Source organism: Pavona decussata, unplaced genomic scaffold (genome assembly GCF_977016875.1).
Source record: "Pavona decussata unplaced genomic scaffold, jaPavDecu1.1 SCAFFOLD_25, whole genome shotgun sequence".
Classification (NCBI taxonomy): domain Eukaryota; kingdom Metazoa; phylum Cnidaria; class Anthozoa; order Scleractinia; family Agariciidae; genus Pavona; species Pavona decussata.
In genome coordinates, this window is record NW_028145448.1 from 224,927 (window position 1) to 251,606 (window position 26,680).

Consider the following 26,680-nt stretch of genomic DNA (forward strand, 5'->3'; position numbering starts at 1 on the left):
GTCGTTATTTTCCCCTTAATGTCGCTGACACAGGATCAAGTAGAATCTGTTAAATCTACAGAGGGCACGGCCGAATAATCCGAGCTGATAAACCAATTAGCAAATACCACAGCGCAAGCATACAGAATGGGATAGAAAAGCTAATCCAAATGGCTCAGAATTATAAGAGAATCTCTTGTAGCACACTAAAAAACGCTTGAAGACAAGCTTGTAAAACCAAAATGTAAACGTTTCTGTCAATACAATGGAAACAGCGCGAGTCGCGGAGGTCTGTCCGCTACGTTTTTACATGCTACTCCTGTTCTTTATAATTAGTTGTAAAATTTAAACTCTTAACGGGAATCTTTGGTCTCGACTTTGTTAAATGACAAGCGGTCTTGGTTGGCACAATATTGCGCGATAAAATATAAGAATCACACCTCATGCCACTTATAAGCAGGTTTGCCGAATCAAAACTACTCTTGATTTCATTCTTCAGTACTGTCACCTCCTCTGGGCATTTTTCAAGAGGTTTGATGTCTTTGTGGCAGCGATCGATCGTTGCACAAGAATCGTTCAAAGTCGACACTTTTGAGCTAGAAATCCAAAGCATTCGCTACTCTTTAAGCGACAACTTTAACTTTGCCTTTTAAACTAGTTCTCTTTCGACGATTACTTAATTTGCTCTGTACCACAAAGCAGACACCCGGAGAGGGTAGAACCCGCAGTTTTCATAAGTGTTTCATCACCCGTCGGGCTAGAAGAAACATCGCCTGAAGTTATACTTTTAATCTTCTGAGTTTTGGTCCCTTTCTCGCTTCTGTTTGTTGATCTAATTTAGCATGGGATTGTCGTCGGATGTCATTTATGGTGACCAGTTGAGCCGCATAAATTTAATTTTGAATTTACGTTTACATGGTCGGCCGCGCACGCGTCCCGCCTTCTCTTCTTAGGAAGGAAAGAAAAAAAAAAAAAAGAAAAAAAATACAGTCACCTAGTAGTCAGTGTAGTAGTAAGAAAATAATGAATAGTGGTCTTTGTGTTGTCTGTTGGTTTGTCCAAGGAAGTATTGTAATGTTTCTTGTTAAGAAGCGTGTTTCAAACTGCATTAATGCAGAACCTGTTTTTCACCGAGATGGTACTTTTTCAAACTGAACTGTAATGGCAAGCTCCCTTAAATCTTCAATTACTTATCGTCGCGCAGTGTGTTTGTGAAAGTTGTCGAAAAGTGTAACGTTACAGTTTGAGAACCTAAATCTAGTTATATATACTTCAAAAAAACACAAGTGATATTTTACCTGTTCCTGGACTCGGTCTCAGGGACGCTGGTGTGTTTGTGGTTGGTGGGTTTTTCCAGGGAGTCAAAGTAGCTGTTAAGAATCAATTTAGAAAGACAATAATTAGAGACATCTCTTAAACCAGTTTGTCAAGATGGTGTACTTCCAAACTTATCCATGATACCTGTCACATAACTGCCTGTATTCAATTGGGGAGCAATAGCAACTTTCTGAGAATCTGTTGAACACTTCCAAACATTTGTGACCCGAGGGAGCGACGAAATTCGAGGCTACATTTTTGTAGGAATATATTGATATAAATATATGAAACATGTATTTGAACTTCGGGTGAAATATTAAATAGAAGAAAGATCCCCGCAGTTTTTAACACAACCTAAGCAGTTGCGAAAATAAATATCTATGTTCCTACTAATTTATTCTCGCTTCACGGGTATATCACGAACTCACAATTTGACCAGCTCCCAGTTGGCTTGATAGCTCAGTTGGTAGAGCACTGCACCGGAATCGCAGTGGTCATGGCTTCAAATCCTGTTCAAGCCTGAATTCTTTCTGGATTTCTTTTCACAACTTTCTTTTCATAGGTTGGTTAAATAACGTTACTGCGAGGACCTTTCTTCTATTTAAGTAATACTATAAGTCATATTAAGTAATATTACTGCTTACATTTACGTCAGTTCCATTATGTAATATTGTGAGTAAGCTTATTGTAAGAAAACTAGTGTTAAAGTCTTTTAGTGTAGTTTTGTATTGCACACCTCATGAATAAAGGAATAAAGTGTCGGACTAACTCTTGGACGCGTCTCTATTGCCTTTTAGGTCTTAATTCCGACCACGGATTCAGGGGCGAACTGTCCACCGACTTGCCCATGTAGGAAATGATTTGGTGTTAACGGAAAGTCATCTGCAGGATTCGCTGACTGATGTATTAAAATTTGTGAGTTTATCAGGGATTCTGCACCAGTGAAGGCCGTTATCAGTTCTTCGTCCGTCACATCAGTGTTCCCAAAAGTCCGATTTATAGCTCGTTTGGACGCTTTTATCATAGACCCGTGTGAACTGTCAAAGTGTGGAGACAAACGGGGATTGAAATGCTATTGTCCTCCTTTGTCGGCTGTAGTTACTCTAATCTTGTTTTCGTCTAACTTTTCTACAACAAGTTCTTCCAGTTCTCGATTTGCTCCCATGAAATTAGTCCCATTGTCTGAATTCATTTCTTTCGGCAATCCTCTACGATCCCTAAAATAGGTTAAGGAAGGAATCGTTGTCCAGTGCAATTGCCATTTTGAAATGTACCGCTCTGGTGGTTATACATGTAAAGAGACAAAGTTATATCTTAGCTATCCGTTGTCCCCTGCCCTGGACTGTTATGAAAGGCCCTTCAAATCTACAAGCGTATGAGCGAACGTAAGAAGTGCAGTCTAAGGCCTAATTCTTGGGTGAGCCGCTGGGATTTTTTTCAACAGTTTGGCTTTTCCCTTACGGTATTCATAGCACTAAGCTTCACAATCTCGGATTTCTTCTCGCCTCTGCATTATCCAAAAACGAGGGGACAACATTACCAATGTTTGAGGTGTGATTCCCTTTTTCCATGATAATGTCCCATGATCAGCTTGGTTACTCAGTTCTTTCCCGGTAAGATGATAGGGTACTTAACGTCATGTGGTAAATACTCAGCATTCTCTAGACGAGCACCAGATCTCATAAACCCATCTTCATCAATTCTTGGTTTCAAGGCGAGTAACTTGTTACCACCTGGAAATGTTTTATCACTTGTCAATTATGAGTACTCTTCTCCAAATGTTTCCGCTTGTGCTGACTTCATTACTTGAATGTGTGCATCCTGATGTCGTTGGTAGTCAGCCCACTTGTAATGCGTTTCTCTCGACGTAACTCAGACAAATGTTACGAAGCGATAAACCCAAGCTAGTGTTCTGATGAGTCTAATTAGGTAGAAAGGCGTCTCGTTTCAAGCCACTACGTAGCATTGTTTTGGATAGCCAACATCGCTGTCCCTCTATGGCTGCAGTCAGCTTGTAGGCGTTCCTTTTTCCTGACCTCTTTCGTTGCTTTTTCATGATTCGATCTATTACCCATTCAGATATTTTTCCTCTCTAAATACAAAGGTCCTTCCCACCAAGTGTCCTTGCTAGCTAACTCCTCTACTGATAAGACTCTTGGTAGACGATCAGCTGAATTATTGTCAGTGGAAAAATGCCTCCACTTTCGAGGACTTGTGTGAGACTTTATTTCTCCTATTCTGCTTACAACAAACGGCTTAAATGTCCTGGTTGGTTCGGCGATGTATCTACCATAACACGTTCATGCTATCGGACCAAGACGTAATTTCGCTAGTTGCAATCTTCAATGCTTTTGATATCGATGCACTTAGTCTTAATCCTAGAATTGCGCCCATTAGCTCTAAACGAAGGATACTTGTGGCTGTAAGGGGTGCAACTCTTGATTTAGAAAACACTAGATGGACCGAAACAGTTCCATTACTGTGCTCATATCTTTAATACACTACCGCTCCATACGCGTTCGATGAAGCATTTATACACACGAATGCGTGCAGTGTCACGGACCTCACATCCCTGTCTACCGGCTGAAAACATCACGATCTTAATTTTTACTAAATGCTCTAGTTCATTGTTGAACCACCGAATAGCCTTCTTTTATTGTTACAACTGAAGCAACTCCTCACTAGTCATTGCCCGTGGTCCAGATTTCTTGGAACAAAGCCTTTGCACGAAAGGTATATGGCGTCCGAAATCCCAAAGGCTCGAAAAATGTGGTCTAACATCTCGAGGTGGATGCACTCAGAAGATGAACATGTTTTCCTTTTCTACCCATAGTACTTCAAGCTGCTGAACAGAGAACAGCTCCCCATTATCTAGATCCACTTTTCGCTGCTGGTATCTCCAACAACAATTCTTCTGAATTAGACAGCCATTTCCGTGCGTGCATACCAGCATTCTTCCACAGCATTGAACGTTTTTTTGTACAAGTCTATGGATGTCTCATCGTCTGGAACTGAACCCATGCTACCGTCCATATATATTGAGAGATAGTTAGAGATAATATTGCCAGAGATGGTATTGTCACCGCAGCCAGTGGAAAAATTTTATTGATACTTCTTCCCATGTTCTTGTACGACGAACTGCGACTGAAACTGTGTCGAATTCATTCCGACTGCCATTTATTTAAATTCATATTCATCTAGTACCTTGGATTGGTCGAGCACTCTCCACAAAAGTCCATCATGCTAGCTATCTTCTGGCATAAGACTTATGTGGAGATACTGTAGTAACATGAAGTCCTAACTGACCGCTGACCGGCGATAGCGATCAGGGAGTTGTGGTGCATTGATTTGTGCATGCGGTATGAATCGGTCGTATTAAATCATGTTGTGTTTATGCCTGTGGTCTTGGTACTTTTCCGGACTCAACATGGTGTCAGAAGCGAGATCTTCCTTCTAGCCTCAGCTGCTGAGATCAAACCAGTTGAAGAAACGATCGAATAGACGGCTTAATCGGTCAAAGTGCACGTGGTTTCAAACAAGATGGCGGAAGGCATGCCATTCGCCAGACCGCCGGAACCGCTGGAAATTTCGACGGGAAATCCTGCTCACTCGTGGAGGAAATGGAAACAAAAATTCGAAATTTTCCTCAAGGCAATTGGAGCTTTAAAGAAACCCGATGAAATGAAGGTGGGGCTGCTTTTAAACCACATCAGCGAGCTGTGTTTGGAAATTTACTCAAATTTTACCTACTTACTCGAGCGTGACGTCCCCGCAGGAGGAAAAGACAAACTTCCAGCCAAAAATTCCGACAACTACGCGACCATTACGGCAAAGTTTGATGAATACTTTCAGAAACGGGACCCTCAACTCATGCTGCGAGAGAAATTTTGGATGCACCTTAAGCGAGAGCCGACGCAGACCTTTGATTCGTGGGTCGTGACTGTCAAAGAAAGAGCCGCCGAGTGCAAGTTTCCAGCCGATTTCTGTGAGCAAGCAGTCAGAGACAAACTTACCTTTTCCTGCAAGGAAGACAATTACAAGCTAAAGCTCTATGACGAAGGAGCAGCCCTTTCACTCGAAAAGGCGGTAAAGATCCTGTCTTTGAAGGAAGCAACAAAACGCGAGTTACAAGAATCAAAAACTGCAGAGATTGAGAGTGTCACACCACGAGGGAACAGGTCAGGCCCTAACTCTGATCAAGTTACAGGGCAAAGGAACCAGCGAGACTCTAAAAGGAAGCCCTTCCAAACAGTTGGCCGAAACTGTAGTTATTGTAACTGCCAGCACCCCCCTGGAAGGAGAAACTGCCCAGCCGCAGATACACGATGCAGCAAATGCAATAAAATGGGGCATTTCCCTATCATATGTAAGAGTGTAAAAGTCAACCAGGTTCTCGAAGCTGAGAATGACCTAAGCCCCACATTTGTGGGAGGGGTAACCACACCCACATGTTCCAATACTTCCAAATCAGAACCAGCTGCAAACCCTCAAACTGGTAGGTCCGACGCCGGATGGCACATCCAGCTCAAGGTCCAAGACCAAGACATGCTAACATGGTGCATTGACACAGGAGCACAAGTGTCTGTGATGCCTGAAGCCATCTACAAGTCATCGTATGGGCCGCTTTCAAAATCCGACAGAGAACTTGCCGGAGCAGGGGATGTTCCTCTGGTGACCCTTGGATGTGCAGTCATGAACCTCACTCTAGCTGGAACAGTCATCAAGGAACAAGTGTACATAGTCAGAGGGGCATCCAAGTTGCTTCTTGGGATAGCTGCCATCCGAGGTCTTGGCCTTATCCATGAAATCCCAGGGACATACAGTGTCAAAGCTGTTCATCTGACGCCTGATAACCATACATTCCGATTAGGGACAAAGGAGGACATTATCAAGCAGTACCCAACACTCTTTCAAGGCCTCGGCAAACTGGAGGGTGAACATACAATTCATTTAAAGGAAGGGGCCACACCCTTTTGTCTGACCACTCCGAGGCGAGTACCACTGCTACTTATGAAAAAGGTGCAGGAAGAGATCAAACGTATGGAACAACTGGATGTTATTGAACCGGTAGACGAGCCGACAGAATGGTGTTCGCCGATTGTGGTAGTGCCAAAGGCCGACGGAAGGGTACGGATATGTGTTGACCTCACACGGCTTAACCAAGCAGTTCGCCGAGAAGTCTATCAAATGCCAACAGTTGAAGAAACGCTGGGAAGCCTTACAGAAGGATCAGTATTCTCCAAGCTTGATGCTAACTCAGGGTTCCACCAGATAGTCCTAAACCCAGAAAGTGCCAAGCTAACTACCTTTATTACGCCTTTTGGCCGTTACATGTTTAAGCGTCTTCCCTTCGGCATATCATCAGCTCCCGAGTACTTCCAGAAGAGGATGGATAAAGAACTCTCTGGAATAGAGGGGGTCAAGTGCCGCATGGACGATATTCTAGTCATTGGGAGAGACCAAGCGGAACATGATCAGCGACTTAAGCAAGTCCTTGACAGGCTAGTGGAGAGGAAACTCACGCTCAACCTTGAGAAGTGCTTATTTTCTCAAACCAGGCTGCAATACTTGGGCCAGATCATTGACAGTGAAGGAATCAGGAAAGATCCCTCAAAGGTTAAAGCTATCACCGACATGGCAGAACCCCAGAACATTGCAGTCCTGCGACGTTTCTTAGGATTGATCAACCACCTAATGAAGTTCTGTCCAGATCTGGCTGAGAAGACGAAACCCTTACGAGACTTGCTCAAGAAAGAGAGTGCCTGGGTATGGGGCCCAGCCCAACAAGTAGCCTTTCAACAGCTGAAAGCAGACATGGCATCCGAGCAAGTTCTTGCACTGTATGATCCAGAAAAGGAGACCATGGTCTCATCTGATGCCAGCAGTTTTGGACTAGGTGCAGTTCTTATGTAGAAGCAGCCATCCGGCGAAATGAGGCCAGTGGCCTATGCTAGCAGATCAATGACTGAGACAGAGCGTCGTTATGCCCAAATTGAAAAAAAGGCTTTGGCCATCACATGGGCACTTGAACACTGGGCAGAATTCTTGATCGGAATGAGATTTATAGTAGAAACAGATCACAAGCCATTGATTCCGTTGTTTTCCACTAAATTGATAGACGAGCTTCCGGTGCGCATACAACGTTTCAGGATGAGACTCATGAGGTTTGACTTTGCCATCGCGCATGTTCCTGGTAAACTCCTGTACACAGCTGATTCATTGTCACGATCCCCCCAAGAAGGTAAAGCCCAGGAGTTCAAGTCATGGAAGGACCTTCATGACGAAGTCGAGTGCTATGTGAATGCTGTACTAGTGACCTTACCTGCCTCGGACCAGCGGTTAGATGAGATACGTTCTGAGCTGAAGAACGACGACACACTCAAAACCGTGATGCAGTATGTTCAGCATGGGTGGCCGGAAGAGAAACGAAGAGTTCATGGGCCAATAGCTAAATACTGGAGTGAGCGTGGCAACATATCCCTTCACAACGGGCTACTCCTGAGAGGACGACGAATCATTATACCTCCAAGGTTAAGAGCAGATGTGCTAAGGCGTCTACATGATGGTCATCAAGGGATTACCAAAACGCGTGCGAATGCGGCCTCTTCGGTGTGGAGGCCCGGGATCTCCCAAGACATCACAAATGTCGTGCAAAACTGTGTCATGTGTGAGAAATATCGCAGAGAACGCATTGAGCCAATGAAAGGTACTGAATTTCCGGATTGACCCTGAAGCAGAGTCGGCGTAGACTTCTTCCAGCACAAGGATAAACATTACCTCCTGGCTGTAGATTACTTTTCAAGAGATGTAGAGATATGTCAAGTGTCCAAGGATGTGAACTCTGCCCAGACTATCCTGCAGCTTAAAAGGGTTTTCAGTCGTCGGGATTCCAGACATCTTATTTACCGACAATGGCCCCCAGTTTGATTCACGTGAGTTCACCGCCTTCTCCACTGACTGGCAGTTTCAGCACGTAACCTCTTCTCCAAGATATCCCCAGGCCAATGGAGAAGTGGAAAGGGCAGTCCACACTATGAAGATGGTCTTAAATAAGAGTAGTAACGAATACTTGGCTCTCCTGAACTACAGAGATACTCTGTTGCATCACGGTTACTCTCCTGCACAATTAAGCATGGGTCGGAAACTACTTACTAGAGTCCCCTGTCACCCAGATAAGCTGAAGCCAGAGACCCCTAACTATGATCACGCCAGAAGAAAAGAGAAGGAATACCGAGCAAAAATGAAGTTCAATTATGACCGGAGGCACAGAGTAGTAGAGGGAGAGGAGCTGTTATCTGGTGACCGCGTTTGGATCCCTGACCTGAAAGCAGAAGGGACAGTAATAACGCAACACGAATCTCCAAGGTCCGTAGTCATACAGACCTCAAATGGACAAGTGAGAAGGAACCGGAGGATGACACGAAGAGTTCTTGATGGAAGACCTCCAGCCTCACCCCAGAATGAGGGCTGTGAGAGTCACGAAGCACCACCAACAAGAGAGATGAGCCCAGAGGGGCAAGACGACTTCGGAGAACTGCCTGTCCCTGAGGACCAGCCAGCAGTAAATGAGCCCTTACAGCCTAAACCGCTGCTGACCCGCCTTAGACCTAGAGGAGCTCTTAGAAGATCAGAAAGACTTATTGAACAATGCTAATATTAGTATTTATTTATGACTGTGGAACTGATGTGCTTATTGACATTTAGTTAAGTTAAAAAAAAAGGAAGATGTAGTAACATGAAGTCCTAACTGACCGCTGACCGGCGATAGCGATCAGGGAGTTGTGGTGCATTGATTTGTGCATGCGGTATGAATCGGTCGTATTAAATCATGTTGTGTTTATGCCTGTGGTCCTGGTACTTTTCCGGACTCAACAGATACATCTCTGCTATGCAACAGACTAACGCTATCGCTTGCTTGTGGAAGCGTATCAAAACGCTGAAAAACTCCCGTTTCAACTTAGATCCCTGGTGTATGATATCGCTTAAAGAAATCCCCTCGCACTTGGCTGACGCGTCACACACAATGCTCGTCTCCGTCGTTGCTTTGTCCGGCCTAACAGATAAGTGTGGTAAGTAACAGGACACAATGGGCTTTTTCTCTGTTTTTGGGATCTTCCTTATGCAACCTTTCTTCTGGCTCTTTGAGAACGCGTTTCTCTGTTCTTCTCAAGCGTCTCAGGGCTGTCTCGTAGTTGTCCAGTAACACTGACCAGTCGTCTTTCCAAGGAATTGCGACCTCGTACCACCCGCTCTCAAATTTGATGGATTGCTTAAGTTTCTCGAACGCGAATTTCTCATTTGGAGTCTCAAAGCTGTGACTTAGAACTTCTATCTCCAAGACCTTTTGGAGTTTGCAATTTAGTTGCTGCTCTCATCGTCAGCACGTATAAAATAAGTGTGAGCGAGACTTGTTCGATAGCGTCTCTGGTCAGTACTATTTGAATCGCCGATTGTGTCCATCCGAGGGCCATTAACCGTGCAACGGCTTTTGCTGGCTTTCCTCTAACATCCCTCTCTGATTAATACCGACAAAAATGTCGATGATTGGGCGTGGTCCAGGGTAAAGTAATACCCTTTAGATGCTCCCACTTCTTCGCGTATTTAGCCCAGTTGATTGCTCCAATGTTCCCTTAAACGCGTTCTGCAGTGAAAGCTGCTATCTTTACATCTATCTTTTCATCTAAGCTTTCAAGATTTAGTTGGAAGATTTTTGTCTCAAAGCTGAAGGTCCAACCATTTAGAAAGTTAACGGTTACTCTACAGTTCTCCCATTGAAGTCCTAATTCAACTGTTGATGTATGTCTAACTACTATAATCGTCCAGTAGCACATTAACGAACACTCGTCTTGCGCCATTCTTGATCACTGCTGTTACTTCCCTCGGTGCAACATATTCGCGTCTAGTTTCTTTCATGTCAATTGCTGTTGTGTCCGATGTCTCCGGTAAGACCTGTGTGGACTCCCCCTCCGTGGTATCTCTTACTGGAGCTACTTCATTTTCATCCCGATGGACGTTTAAGGGCTGAAGATTGTAGCTGTCACTCTTATTGCCGTTCCTTGCAATCTCCGGCCTCTCCTTTTTTTTTACAATGTAGCACGACTTTTGTGCGTCCCTACAAACCAAAATATCGGGACTGTGGGAACGATATTCCGTGTTGGGTCTCTCCTAGGCATTTATAGCAGCAACGTTGTTGCGCCGCTTAAAACTCTTAAGACTCGTCGCACCAAATGGGTGGTTATTTCCACAGACTTTCCATGTACGACGGCTCTTCCTAGGCCGCTGGTTTGGATTCCCTGCGAGTGATCTGGTCTGGCCAAGAAAACGTTTGATTTCTCTTCAGGGTACTGCAATTGCTCCATATCCCTCGAAGCGTCTCAGCTTGTACTGTCTGGAATTCTGGTTCTTGTATAACCCATTGTTGTAATCCTTCTACACACTGTTTTTTCTTGTGTTCAAAAATCCATCGATAGTACTGTGCTAGCATTGACTCTGTCATCTTCCTTTGTAGCTTATCATAGAGCGATCCATTGCCCAATTTCTTGCGTTGGCCAGCCTCTTAAAGGGTAATAACTGCAATGTCTAGGATATCAGCGAACTTCTCTGTATCTTTGGCGTTACCGACATGGATTGGCTTAAAATCCCTAAGTTTCTCCAAATACAGTGCAATCTGTCCTCCTCTTGCAGAGGTAAGCAGAGGTGGAATGATCCAAATTCTCGATAACCCTTAATGCTTCGCCCGATAAGTACTGTCCGAGCTACAGTAGCTTGTGTTCGGGTACCGCAATTGCTTTGTCGATGAAAAAACCTCGGCGCTGATGCTTTGCTTAGTGGACCCTCTGGCTGTGGTCGGTGCCTGACGGTGTTTTCCGAGTCTTCTTGTCGTCTAATACTGCTTCTAGGCGGTGCTCCGAGCTCATCTGTCTCCAGACCTAACTGGTTTAATTTGACGTTTTCCTTGGCGATCTATAATCTCTTTATCCTTTCGGGACGAGGCTCCAGCTATCTTATTTTTTGGGCAAATTCTTCCTCGACCCTTTCCTTGTCCGCCTCAATTGCTAGTTCTTCACTAAAAAAACGTAACTTCTAATCTCTCGACGCGCTCTCGAGCCTTTCGCTCTTCGACGTGTAAGTCTTCAAATCTCTGGGAATCACAATATACGACACTAGATGATTCGTCTCGTCGACTTTCCAATTATTCTGTCGCTACATTGTGAGTCTGGCAGAATTCTTCCTCGATTCTTTCCATTTCTTGGGTTAGTTTCTTGACGTTGGTGGTGTCGTTTCGTTGTTCGTATTTATCTGGTAACAGGTCATATCTGCCATCACGTGGTCTAAACATTCATCTGGTAGCTTGCCTTCTCCACACATTCGCCAACCACTTCGTAAGTCCCCATCAAGTAGTTGTAGGAGTGTGTCCCTAGCTCGAGTAAATGCTGCTTTGCTTCTCGATTTCGACTGCTTTAAAATCTTTCTGGAATTGTCCAGTACACAGCTATCCTTTTCCTTTACGCCTCCTTTGTCGTTTTCCTCATCATCTTGGTTCAGTTCTGTTGAGAATCTTCGCTCAGCTACCAGATGTTTTCTGGATAACCGTACAATCTTTTTTACTTTTCATGCTTTGTTACCACGACCCTCTGATTACAAGGTTTTTCCGATCCGCTATTAAGCTCTAACTTTTCACTATACTTAAATGACGACTATAACAGCGAACAATATAACGACAGTAATAGCGACAGTAAAACTGTTTCGTTATCTTTTCTTATAATGTTCCACAAAGCTATTTTCGCAAATTACGTAGTCCTATTACGTTCCGAGTTTTGAGATGACAATAGGTAATTTTACATCTTAACATCACTCACAGGCCCTAAAAACGTTCTCGAATATTCCAGAAGCTCTTTCCATAGATTTTCTCTATGGTACTTGTTATTTTATATTAATTTAGCGGCCTTCACATTGTTCCGTTTAAAACTTAAAGTCTTCGGAACACAAGGTTTCACGTAGCTTCCTAATTTACCTGCTCAATTTTTCGCTGATGTTTGTGAATATTTTAAAAATGTATTGTTTCATTCAAGAATTATTGATTGAAGGCCGAGAATTTATTACTTACGCCACTGCGCGATCGGATAAAAATGGCGAGTTTTGCGGGTTCTAAGAAAACAATTTTCCCGTGTTTCCGGAAATCGAAATTTTGCGACCTCCATAATTGTTTACTTCCTTTAACCCTATCTAGACTAGATAAGGGGAGGGGTGGAATCTGCCCGCTGTGACTTCGAAACCTGAATAACTTTTTGAGCAAACGACCTAGATATTCAGGACTTTTTCAGAAATTTTTCTGGTAACAATTTTGATGTCGTCCGTTACTGTTCATTGACTTTAATATTGTAATCGCAACAAATTTTGACAGACCGTGTTCTAATTACTTTTCGTTCAATTTCGGCGCTCTCCTGAAGTATTAGGGAAATCGAGAAATCCTGGTCAAATATGGGCTCCCTTTGAAAAAATCACGATGTCATTACAATGGTATCTCATCTCGTTGCGAACCTGAAAGGAATCACCTTTGGACATACCATCGCTCCTCAAGTCTCATTGTCATAGCTTTCTAACTTGAAAAATTTTGAGGGCGAGGTAAAAAAAGGCTGGTCTAGAGGATATTTTGCCTTTGTAAAACTAGATCTGGAAGATAAACTATTTTCCCAGTTTTCCATGACTACATGATAATTCAATCCGCCGATAATAAATGTTTCAAAAACTTCACTTCACGCGTGGCCAATAACCCTTATATATTTCCTTGTTGTTTTTAACAAAACAACCACTACACTCGTACTTGTTGGATTATAAGATTATTGTGGACATCTTATGTCGCATCATAGGAGTGCAATAGAAGCATATTACCAAATCATCCCAGACACAGCAATGTGATCAACCATTTGTCATCGATATAATGTCTTATCAATAATCATATTACATCACATCACACTACGTGACATCTTTATTTAATTTAATTAATTTAGTGTTTTGGCTTTGTCAAAACAATTTATAAGGGACACAACCCCCCTTGCGTTGTTTTTTGTCTTGTCAAGTTTCTCCGTTCGGTTTTATAGTGTGACAGCGTTGCTCAAAGGTCAGTTGCAGTCTCTCTTTGCCAGCTTTACCCATCCCTCTCTCCCAAGATTTTATTTTTTGTACTATCCGAAGTCGTTCAACAACTCTGTGTATTCTCTGTGTTTACTAATTTACTCACAATAATTTAATGGTAATATCATGTATACTATGATTTTATCCCACGAGAAAAATCAGTTTGACACTTACCTCCTCTAATCCACAGTAAGGAAATGTGTAAAATAAGGGCTTTAAGAAACCATTCGTCCATCCTTGATAAACACTGATTATCACAACATTGGTATTACTTGGCAAAGAATGGAAAACCTGCAAAGAAGAACAGGCAAATACCCTAAGAACGGCGCCTCCTAATAAAAAAAAAGTATTTTGTGCGGTTTATGACTATACGGGGAAAGCAGATCCTAGCAAGGGTTATTGAAATCCAAAAATGAAATTGGGTGTAGCCACGCAATTTTTAGAGATAATTAAGCAACAATTATTCTAAAAGACAGTAAAATACAAGGCAATGTCTGGCATTTTTATATAAATTAAAGCTTTATGTTCTCTAAAAAATGCATAGTTTGCATAGTTACTCCATAGTTTTTTTGTAGAAGGTTATACAAGTAAACTACAATTACAGGTAGCTGACATTCCTGCGATAAAGATCTTGCATCATTAATAAGAATGAAATCGTAGATGAAATCGTGTTTTTTGGCAAAGAAAACATTTTGTTTCCTTTTCTAGTATTAGTTTCTAATTTCAATAATGAAATGTCTATTATGATATTTCCAATATGTCAATGAGCAGATTCAAATCATTCTCCCCCGGCCTTTTTGTTTTCCTTGCCTTTAAGCATACTCTGTTAAGATACTCTGATATTTTAATATCACACCTCGTGTTATGATATTCTCAAAAAGTTAATGACTAAATGTGTGGGAAATTATCCTTGCATAACCTTTTTTCTTTTTGTTTTTCTGGTACTGAACCGCCATGAATTTTAACCTACTACATACAGGGATATTTTGCTTGTTACTAGAAACTCTCAACCGTCAATAGCTGGTTTCAAAACGTTCCTTTGCTAGAATAGACACCGTTTGTGTAGCTTCAAACAATCCAAAATACAGAATGTGTTTAACCCGTAGCAAACAGTTCGCTTATGGTTAAGACACCGGAACACTAATGCTTCTTTTACTTGCATTTCAAGGCTGCACCTGCATTTCACAGGTAACTTTTTTCACTTGCTCCAATTGGTTTCTTCGTTAATTCGCTCTAATTGCTTTCATATAGAGCCTTACAGTTTGCTTATGGTTAAGACACAGAGACAGTCAGGCGTCTTTAACTGACAAATAATAATGGCTACAACTGCATCCTGCATCCTTTAGCGCGCTTCTGGAAACTTTTGCGTAACCTCAGACCAAAATTTTTCCTAACTTATTTCAGACACGACCTTCTTGTCGATTGCATACCATCGAAATTCTCCAAATAATCATGTTAACCCGCTACAAACATAAAAGAAGCTAAATTGGTTCAACGACCGACATGAGAATGTCAAACATGTGAGTAGGACTTCGCCAAGGCTTTCAACTCCATTTTACTCGCAACAACTATAACCAATTCCAGACCAGCCTTACCCTATTCAGCCCAAAGTGGTCAAAAACTGTGCTCTTCTTCAAATTAAGGAGGCTGCCGCGGTCAAAACCGCCCTTAAAATTAAACAAGACTTATCCTTGTTAATCACAAATTTATAGAAGACGTTGCTTTTTTGGCGTCATGCATTTAAAGTTTTAATATCTTTTTTCCAACTCACCATGAGGGCTCGTGTTTCATTGCGAACGTGTTACGTATTAGCAGTTAATTTGAATACAAAATCGCTGACTCGGAGATACTAAGCTTAAAGGATTGTTAAACAAGACGATTTCTGAGAGACGTTTCTTGCCATTATGGAATATTACAAAAAAGCAATATTACAAAGGAAAGAAGCCAGTTGAGCTAAGGAGGGGGGGGGGGGGGGGGGGAAGGGACTTCAAAATTCGACACTCCTAAAAGACAACATTTCAGTCATTTGATATCAATAACTCAGCGCTTTTATATTAAACTTCTTAATGCGTTCGTCATGAAAAAGGACCGCACGTGGCGAATTAGAAAGAAGATATTAAAACTTTCCATGTATGGTGCAAAGGAAAACGATGTCCGCGTTAAATTTGTGATAAAAAGTAATACTCATTAAATTTTATAGTGCCCTTGTCCTGCAGTTGAAGGATTAGATTTTTATGCAAGTCGTCAAAATAGTTAAATTGACTTTATCTTACGTTTTTATCAAAGGTGTATTCAAACGCTCTCTGAAAAGAGATAATTAGCATCGTTTCTAATTTGACACAAAATGTCTAACAATATTCCCTATATGTCAACGAGCAGATGCTAGGCAAATTATATTCTCCCTCAAACTTGTTTTCCTTTTATAGTGCTATCTTTTTCCATTAAAAACTCTAAACCATAAATGAGACAAGAATCTTAAACGAAATCATGTTGCTTTTTGGTAAAGAAAATAGTTTTTCGCTTTTCTGAATGTCAGTTCAAATTTGGGTACAAAATGTCAATTAATATTTTCAGTATGCCAATGATAAGCAGGAAGCCAATTTATTTACCGGCCTGAACCTTGTTTTCATTTTTTAGTAGGTTATACAAGTAAATTACAATAACAAGTAGGTATCTTTTTTTGCGATAAAGATCTTGCATCATTAATAAGACGGAAATGTTTAACGAAATCGTGTTTTTTGGCCAAGAAAACATTTTTCCTTTGTCTAGTATCAGTGTCTAATTTGAATACGAAATGTCTGTTATAATATTTCCAATATGTCAATGACCAGTTTTAAAATCATTCTCCCTCGGCCTTTTCGTTTTCTTTGCCTTTAAACATACTCTGATAAGGTACTCTGATATTTTAATATCACACCTCGTTTTATGATATTCTCAATAAGTCAATGACGAAATGTGTGGGAAATTATTGTCGCTTAACCTTAGCCGCCATGAATTTTACCGTGTTACATAGAGGGATATCTTGTTTGTTACTAGAAATCCTCAATTCCTTATTTAAACTCGGCCGTCAATAACTTATTTCAAAACGTACCTTTGCTATAGTGACACCGTTTGTGTAGCTTCAAACAATCCAAAATACAGAATTTGTTCAACCCGTAGCTAACAGCTCGCTTATGGTTAAGACACCGGAACACTAATGCTTCTTTTACTTGCAAATCAAGGCTGCACCTGCATTTCACATTTAACCCTTTTCACTTGCTCCAATTGGTTTCTTCGTTAATTCGCTCTAATTGCTTTCATGTAGAGCCTTTCAGTTTGCTTATGGTTAAGACACAGAGACAGTCAGGCGTCTTTAACTAACAAATAATAATGGCTACAACTGCGTCCTGCCACCAAGGGGTAGCGCGCTTCTGGAAACTTTTGCCTAACTTCAGACCAAAATTTTTCCTAACCTATTTCATACACGACCTTCTTGTCGATTGCATACCATCGAAATTCTTCAAATGATCATGTTAACCCGCTACAAACATACAAGAAGCTAAATTGGTTCAACGACCGACATGAATATGTCAAACACGTGAGTAGGACTTCGCTAAGGCTTTCAACTCCATTTTACAAGTGACAACTATAATCAATTCCAGACCAGCCTCACCCTATTCAGCCAAAAGTGGTCAAAAACTACGCTCTTCTTCAAACTAAGGAGGCTGCCGCGGTCAAAACCGCCCTTAAAATTAAACAAGACTTATCTTTGTTAATCACAAATTTATAGAAGACGTTGCTATTTTGGCGTCATGCATTTGAAGTTTTAATATCTGTTTTCCAACTCACCATGAGGGCTCGTTTTTCATTACGAACGTATTACGTATTAGCAGTTAATTTGAATACAAAATCGCTGACTAGGAGATACTAAGCTTAAAGGATTGTTAAACAAGACGATTTCTGAGAGACGTTTCTTGCCATTATAGAATATTAAAAAAGCAATATTACAAAGGAAAGAAGCCAGTTGAGCTGGGTGGGGGTGGGGTGGGGGGGGGACTTCAAAATTCGACACTCCTACATAAGCTATAGGAGTGTTTTTGCTATAAGTGTGTTTAGCCAAAGGGTATGGATATTTAGCCTTTTAGGTCTAGATGGCTTCAGGAATTGTCGTGTTTTGGACAACATTTCAGTCATTTGATCTCAATAACTTAGCGCTTTTAAATTAAAACTCTTAATGCGTTCGTCATGAAAAAGGACCGCACGTGGCGAATTAAAAAGAAGATATTAAAACTTTCCATGTATGGTGCAAATGAAAACAATGTCCGCGATAAATTTGTGATAAAAAGTAATACTCTTATTAAATTTTATAGTGCCTTTTTCCCGCAGTTGAAGGATTAGATTTTTATGCAAGTCGTCAAAATAGTTAAATTGACTTTATCTTACGTTTTTATCAAAGGTGTATTCAAACCGTGAGCATGATGCTCTCTGAAAAGAAATAATTAGCATCGTTTCTAATTTGACACAAAATGTCCAACAATATTCCCTATATGTCAACGAGCAGATGCTAGGCAAATTATATTCTCCCTCAAACTTGTTTTCCTTTTATAGTGCTATCTTTTTCCATTAAAAACTCTAAACCATAAATGAGACAAGAATCTTAAACGAAATCATGTTGCTCTTTGGTAAAGAAAATAGTTTTTCCCATTTCTGAATGTCAGTTCAAATTTGGATACAAAATTTCAGTTAATATTCCCAGTATGCCAATGATAAGCAGGAAGCCAATTTATTTACCGGCCTGAACCTTGCTTTCATTTTGTAGTAGGTTATACAAGTAAATTACAATAACAAGTAGGTATCTTTTTTTGCGATAAAGATCTTGCATCATTAATAAGACGGAAATGTTAAACGAAATCGTGGTTTTTGGGAAAGAAAACATTTTTCCTTTGTCTAGTATCAGTTTCTAATTTGAATACGAAATGTCTGTTATAATATTTCCAATATGTCAATGACCAGTTTTAAAATCATTCTTCCTCGGCCTTTTCGTTTTCTTTGCCTTTAAACATACTCTGATAAGGTACTCTGATATTTTAATATCATATCACACCTCGTTTTATGATATTCTCAATAAGTCAATGACGAAATGTGTGGGAAATTATTGTCGCTTAACCTTAGCCGCCATGAATTTTACCGTACTACATACAGGGATATCTTGTTTGTTACTAGAAATCCTCAATTCCTTATTTAAACTCGGCCGTCAATAACTTATTTCAAAACGTACCTTTGCTATAGTGACACCGTTTGCGTAGCTTCAAACAATCCAAAATACAGAATGAGTTTAACCCGTAGCTAACCGCTCGCTTATGGTTAAGACACCGGAACACTAATGCTTCTTTTACTTGCAAATTAAGGCTGCACCTGCATTTCACATTTAACCCTTTTCACTTGCTCCAATTGGTTTCTTCGTTAATTCGCTCTAATTGCTTTCATATAGAGCCTTACAGTTTGCTTATGTTTAAGACACAGAGACAGTCAGGCGTCTTTAACTAACAAATAATAATGGCTACAACTGCATCCCGCCACCAAGGGGTAGCGCGCTTCTAGAAACTTTTGCCCAACTTCAGACCAAAATTTTTCCTAACCTATTTCAGACACGACCTTCTCGTCGATTGCATACCATCCAAATTCTCCAAATCATCATGTTAACCCGCCACAAACATACAAGAAGCTAAATTGGTTCAACGACCGACATGAGAATGTCAAAACATGTGAGTAGGACTTCGCTAAGGCTTTCAACTCTATTTTACAAGTGACAACTATAATCAATTCCAGACCAGCCTCACCCTCTTCAGCCAAAAGTGGTAAAAAACTATGCTCTTCTTCAAACTAAGGAGGCTGCCGCGGTCAAAACCGCCCTTGAAATTAAACAAGACTTATCTTTGTTAATCATAAATTTATAGAAGACGTTGCTATTTTGGCGTCATGCATTTAAAGTTTTAATATCTTTTTTGCCAACTCACCATGGGGGCTCGTTTTTCATTACGAACGTATTACGTATTAGCAGTTAATTTGAATACAAAATCGCTGACTAGGAGATACTAAACTTAAAGGATTGTTAAACAAGACGATTTCTGAGAGAAGTTTCTTGCCATTATGGAATAATAAAAAACGCAATATTACAAAGGAAAGAAGCCAGTTGAGCTGGGGGGAGGGGGGGGACTTCTAAATTCGGGACTCCTACATAAGCTATAGGAGTGTTTTTGCTATAAGTGTGTTTAGCCAAAGGGTATGGATATTTAGCTTTTTAGGTCTAGATGGCTTCATGAATTGTCGTGTTTTGGACAACATCTCGGTCATTTGATCTCAATAACTCAGCGCTTTTATATTAAAACTCTTAATGCGTTCGTAATGAAAAAGAACCCCACGTTGCGAATTAAAAAGAAGATATTAAAACATTCCATGTATATGGTGCAAAGGATAACAATGTCTGCGTTAAATTTGTGATAAAAAGTAATACTCTTATTAAATTTTATAGTGCCTTTTTCCTGCAGTTGAAGGATTAGATTTGGATGGAAGTCGTCAAAATAGTTAAGTTGACTTTATCTTACATTTTTATCAAAGGTGTATTCAAACCGTGAGCATGATGCTCTCTGAAAAGAGATAATTAGCATCGTTTCTAATTTGACACAAAATGTCCAACAATATTCCCTATATGTCAACGAGTAGATGCTAGGCAAATTATATTCTCCCTCAAACTTGTTTTCCTTTTATAGTGCTATCTTTTTCCATTAAAAACTCTTAACCATAAACGAGAAAAGAATCTTAAACGAAATCATGTTGCTTTTTGGTAAAGAAAATAGTTTTTCGCTTTTCTAAATGTCAGTTCAAATTTGGATACAAAATGTCAGTTAATATTCCCAGTATGCCAATGATAAGCAGGAAGCCAATTTATTTACCGGCCTGAACCTTGCTTTCATTTTGTAGTAGGTTATACAAGTAAATTACAATAACAAGTAGATATCTTTTTTTGCGATAAATTATTCTCGCTTAACCTTAGCCGCCATGAATTTTACCGTGCTACATACAGGGATATCTTGTTTGTTACTAGAAATCCTCAATTCGTTATTTTAATTCGGCCGTCACTAACTTATGTCAAAACGTACCTTTGCTATAGTGACACCGCTTGCGTAGCTTCAAACAATCCAAAATACAGAATGTGTTTAACCCGTAGCTAACAGTTCGCTTATGGTTAAGACACCGGAACACTAATGCTTCTTTTACTTGCAAATTAAGGCTGCACCTGCATTTCACAGGTAACTCTTTTCACTTGCTCCAATTGGTTTCTTCGTTTATTCGCTCTAATTTCTTTCATATAGAGCCTTACAGTTTGCTTATTATTAAGACACAGAGACAGTCAGGCCTCTTTTACTGACAAACAATTAACAATTATTCACCAAAGTGGAGGTGAATACTGATGGCTATTTATGTATCCGCGAAGCTGCGAGGTAAATATCCATCGTTTTCACCGACACTGAGGTGAATAATTGTTTTAGTAGATACCACACAAGCTGAATAAGAAGTGGACTAAAAATTACTTTATATTTGACAATATACCGGCAAATGATGGAAAATTTTAAAATCTCGCTCGCCGCGCGTTAAACGGTTTCTTATTGTATAAAGTTCCGTCTCGCTTTCTTGCAGACAAATAAAACTTCTGGAGGCACTAGTTTAGTTGCTATGTGTCTTTTCTTCGATTATTGTGTGAAATTTGTCCTGTTGTTGAAACCATACTGCAAAACATTAGATGCTTCATTGTTTGCATTGTAATAAATTATTATAGTGCTCGACGGTTTTCGTAAACAATGCATTGTACTTGGCTAATCACCTCCGAGCTAGCCAATCAGCGCGCGCGAGAAACATTATTCACTTGTTTGGTTTATACTAATAATGGTTACAACTGCATCTTGGCACCGGGATAGCGCACTTCTTGAAACTCTTGCCTAATTTCAGACCAAAATTTTTCCTAACCTATTTCGGACACGACCTTCTTGTCCATTGCAAACCATCCAAATTTTTCAAATGATCATGTTAACCCGCTAAAAACATACAATAAGCTAAATTGTTTGAAAGACCGATATGAATATGTCAAAAATGTGAATAGGACTTCGCTAGGGCTTCCAACTCTATTTTACTCGTGACAGCTTTAACCAATTCCTGACCAGCCTCACCCTATTCAGCCAAAAGTGGTCAAAATCTGAATCAACAAGATGCCTATACTGGCATTTACGCCTGATGCTGTGCCTGATTTATTTTCATTGTACGCTTTGCAGATTTTTAAAGCTATCCTCCCCTCGCAATTTAAATATTGCGTTACGGTTCTCAAGATCATACAGGATCTATACTTCATACAGGATCATACAGGATCTATATTTCCTATGTATCTATTGAGTTACATTATTCGAGATCATACCGGAAATTACTTTCGGTGTAAGATTACAAATTGTTCTTGTTTTACCAAGAAAAAAAAAACAGAAGGAAAAACAGGCAAAAAGTTTCCCTAAATGAAAACTTATAGTAAAACTTGGCAGCCAAACTTTTAATCTTTTTGTGAAGTGAATTTCCAGTAGTGTTTGCGTATCAATTTGACAAAGCGATGTGATGTCCGTTCTAGCTCATCAATAACAATTCTTCCTCGTATCGGGGTTCTACAATTGTCAAAGAAAGGATGATTCCTTCGCCAAGAACTCTCCAATTTCCACCGTTTTAACTGTCAAGTACTTCTTAGAAGTTATTTTTTCAATTTACCGCTTCAACAGAGTTAATTTTCTTTTTGAAAACGGCATAGTTGAGTCTAAGACATGTAAGCAATATGGCCGCCACTAGGAGAGTGCAGAATTTAATCTAGGTTTAATGAATAAATCAAACGATGATTTGACATCACACAGGTAGGAACGAAAGGGTCCCCTCCCTCTTGATATACGCGATGATAATGGATTTTGATTAGGCCGTTTATGTTGAAGACAAACAGAACAATAGACCACTTCTGGGAGAGAGCAGAGTTCAATAAATAAATTAATGTGCAGATTTAAAGCTACCATTAAAGAAAAAAAGAGAGAGAGCGAGAGAGCGAGCCGAATTTTAGACACGGTCTGCCCTCAGGGCATCCTGCATCAAAAGGATAGCGAGCCCAATTTTAGACACAGTCTGCCCTCAGAGCATCCCGCGTAAAAAGGCTGCTTCGGTCAAAAGCGCCCTTAAATTTAAACAAAACATGCTTGTTCATCGCAAATTTATAGACGACGTTATTATGTGCGTCATACATGGAAAGTTTTAATATCTTCTTTTCAATTCACTATGAGGGGTCGTTTTTCATTACGAATGTATTACGTATTAGAAATTAATTTTAATATAACGCGCTGACTCGGAGATATTAAGCTTAAAGGATTGTTAAACAATGAGAGAAGTTTCTTGCCATTATGAAATATTAAAAAAAACCAATATGACGAAGGAGAGAAGCTAGTTGAGCTGGATAAAACTAAACATGTAAGTTATCTAGTTGTGTGTAAGTAGTATACAACTTGGGGGTACGAGCGCATTTTATAATATCATGGTCACAACTGGTGTATGTGGGTCTAAGCGCTTTTTTACAACTAATTTTAGGCTGACTCAAGGCCCAACTATTTCAAAAAACGGTCGTAAAATCAATTTTACAAGCATTATTTCACTAAGCGGAGACCCAACTTAACGAGACATAAAAACTCATTTAACCACAACAGATGTATGGGGGCTCTAAGCCCATTTTTATAAAACAACCGTTAAATCAATTTTACCAGCACTTTTTCGCCTAGCGAGGGCTTGAGTCGCATGGCTAAATTCTGAGAAAACCTTTTGTTTTTCTAAGAATTAGCAAATTAAACAGGAAGTTGTTAGGGGGTTTCCCTTTCGAATGAGTCATCAAATTGCTATTGTTAGTGATATGACAGTTGGGTGAATTTATTGTAAACATTTGAAGTAAAGTTTACTCGAAAAATTATTTCACATTTTATAATGTCCGTAAGCATTGCATACGAGGACATTTTTCATAAAGAGGCTAAAAAAAAAAAAAAACAACCGTAAAAACTATTCTACAGGCATTTTTCGCCGAGCGAGGGCCCAACTCGACGGCTTTGGTATAATCTTCTGGTTTCATGTCGTGTGACTTATTCTGAGAAAGCCTCTTCTTGTTCTTTCTAAGAATTAACATATGAGCAGGAAGTTGTCTGGTGATTTCCCTTTGAAAATGAGTCATCAAATTGCTATTGTTTTTAAGTCGCGGGATTTTATTTTAGCCAATCACAAGCTTCACATTTTTGCTTCACAATTGTGAAATGTCTCAGTTTGTGAAGTTCGTTGTGTATCCTGTAGAATGTTTATACCTTAGGGGGTTTCCCTATGAATTGGCTGATGTATCAGTCACGCGTTGTATGGTATTTAAAGGGAAACCATTAAACATACCAGGATCAGGAAACCGAAATGAAACATCTTCAGTCAGTCAGGCTCCGACATTGAATCGCGACGTTGGATATGAGCTCCCGGCGATCTACCGGGACATTTTGTCATGTGATATTTTCTCAACTTAATCATGTGACAAAACGTCCTACACCACTTGACAAAACTTCCGAGAGGGAATCAAAAGCCTATATTTAAGCTTTTTTGTTTGATACGATATGACAGGATCAAACAATAATTTTTCTCTAACATATCACTGTATATTATCTTGAATAATAGTATAGAATGACACGTGATAATCAGTCCATCTCGCATTGAGGGATTCAAAATTTGTTATTTTGACGAAGTTGAGGTTAAAGCGAACCTCCACCCCGACGACAAATTGACGGTGAATTGTCGGAAATAGTGCCCAAGTTCAAAATTTTACTTTAAATAGCAAAAATGACGTTCAAGTGTGCTAAGAATTAGATATGATTATCGCCTGTCTGGATTTTATGACATTATATGGTTGCCGCTATTGTCAGTAAGCAGAAGTTTTTTTGTGTGAAACAATTGAGCAACCGTTTTACGTCATGAAATCCAAGATGGCGGTGCCCGGGAAATTTAAAATGAGAAATAGACGATAATCAAATCCTGTTTTGTCAGACACAAAAATATTATTTCCATGTTTTCCAACGAAATTCGAAATTAGATTGTATTTTCAACAATTTAACGTTAATTTATTTCAAAAGTGGAGGTTTCTTTTAACAAACCAGAAAAAAAAACAAAAACAAAAACGTTTAGCATGCTGTAATAAGAGTGATATTGTGACCGATAAAGGAATGAAAGTTTGCAGAAGTTGTGGTATTGTTGGATGTGTACAGGCCCGCAAATGATCCCGGCCCGCAAATGATCCCCGGACCGGAAATGATCCCCAAATTGGACCGCAAATGATCCCCGGACGGGAAATGATCCCCAAATTGGACCGCAAACGATCCCCGACCGGATTTGGTCGCCACATCGATAATTATAGGATGGAATGGACTCGGGAATTTGGACATTGTATTTAAACTTTATGTACTTCATTTTTTTTTATTATAACGCAACAGTTATTTTATTTAAACGCTTTGCATGCAAATTTTACTAGTTTAAAAATTACAAAAATTACAAATTGGTGCAAAAAAAAAAAAAATCAATTGTCCTATAAACTGGAACATACATGTATATGTTTTAACTTGTACGATTATGGGCTACTTCCCTCCCGCGCTTCCTAATCGATCAATTAGAAGCTATTCAGAAGAGGGCCTTGCGAATAGCGTTCCCCGGCCTTGAGTACCCTCTTGCTATCGCCCAAGCCAACATAACCAGCTTAGAGGATCGTCGTGTGCACCTGTGTCAGAGAGTTTGGCAGAAAATTAAGGATAACCCGGACTGCCAGCTGCACTGCCTGCTCCCTAGCATGCGTTCTGAGTGCCACTCCTACAATCTTAGGAACAATGCCAGTTATAGCCATTTCAAGTATAGAACAAATCGTTTCGGAATGAGTTTTTTTCCTGCAATGGCGAAAACATCGTAGAATCACATATGATTATTAATTCATTATTTCCTTAGCATCTTATAGTAAATGGAATTGTAAATAGCTTTTTATATTGACTCCTTGTAATCCCAGTCCCTACGAACAATTGTAATATATTATCTTATTAATTGTAAACACATTGTATTTCATTTTATATGCTATCATGTGTAATTTAAATAAACCATCATTATTTATTTATTATTTATTATTACTACAACGCCGAAAAAAGGTACGAATTGTTCGAAAATCCTATTTTCTTTTTCAAATAGGGCTAAAAGTACGAAATGAACCTTAACAGTACAACCGAAAGGCCGTTAACTGGAACAAATATTAAATAAGTCCATTGAAATTGTTTTTGTTTTTGTTATAAATCTCGTCATGTTTCGATACATATGAGAACAAGAGGAGACGAGAATTTAAATACTCTATGCTGAAACACAACAAAAATTAAGAAGCAGGTCATTGATGACTTTAGCAAGTTTTTTTAAAAAAAGAAGACCGAAATCGAATTGCCTGTTTAATGATGATTAGACCTTAAATTGGTGAAAGCGCTTGCGATGGCTGTCAAATCTCGCCCACTATCGTCGCCTTAACTTGTTCTTAATCGGATCTTAGTCTTCAAGTGCCTGTTTGTTAATTTTATTTATTTTCTCACCTAAATTTACGCGTTTCATCCAAATCGAATTTTTTTTCTCAGAACTTCTTTGCGGTATGTGTTGATTCATATACAAATGAAAATAATAAAAAAAAAACATAATAATAATAATAATCATGCAAGGGCACTTTAAGCATAACTTATCTCAGTCGTCCAAAACTGATGTCATCGTGTAAATGTGCCGGCTAATATCATTTCGAGCTAATCCAAGGATCCAAGGGATGTCATTTTTATTAAGAACTTTACAGTATTTCTACTTTGAAACCCGATCGTAAATATTCTCATGACAAACTGTCATATTTTCGCAGTGACAGCTATTGCACAAGTGATAATCGCTCACAGCTTGAGGTTGGGCCACCAAAGCGTATGTACATGTTGGATTGTCAAAAGGGTTGCTATAAAGTAGATTAATGCCACGACCTAGATCAAGGAGAAAAATTCAATTTCGTTTTAAAAGTTAAGTATCTTATCTAACATTTCTAAAACAGAGTTTTAAAATCGAGCGAATGGCTGACACGTTAAAATCAATAGCTTTTATTTTTTGTCCAAAAATTAAATATTGCCAGGTTAATTTT

General features: G+C 39.7%; 1 protein-coding gene and 1 long non-coding RNA gene across 5 annotated transcripts in view; one reads left to right on the top strand and one right to left on the bottom strand.

Annotated features, from left to right (window-relative positions):
• Positions 1–26,680, top strand: part of LOC146485634 (ras-like protein 1) — a 567,471-nt gene that overhangs the window by 85,411 nt on the left and 455,380 nt on the right. The window lies entirely within an intron of this gene.
• The window catches only part of LOC146485638 (uncharacterized), a 56,352-nt gene that overhangs the window by 11,574 nt on the left and 18,098 nt on the right, over positions 1–26,680 (bottom strand). The window contains exons 1-3 of one of the 4 annotated variants that reach the window (XR_014863330.1): positions 19,251–19,335; positions 13,606–13,722; positions 1,278–1,349 (exon numbers count right to left, since the gene is read on the bottom strand). This is a non-coding gene — a long non-coding RNA (uncharacterized LOC146485638). Of the gene's footprint in view, positions 1–1,277; positions 1,350–13,605; positions 13,723–16,522; positions 16,621–18,688; positions 18,844–19,250; positions 19,336–26,680 lie in introns of those variants that run through there. The other 3 variants (XR_014863327.1, XR_014863328.1, XR_014863329.1) reach the window with 3 other exon arrangements.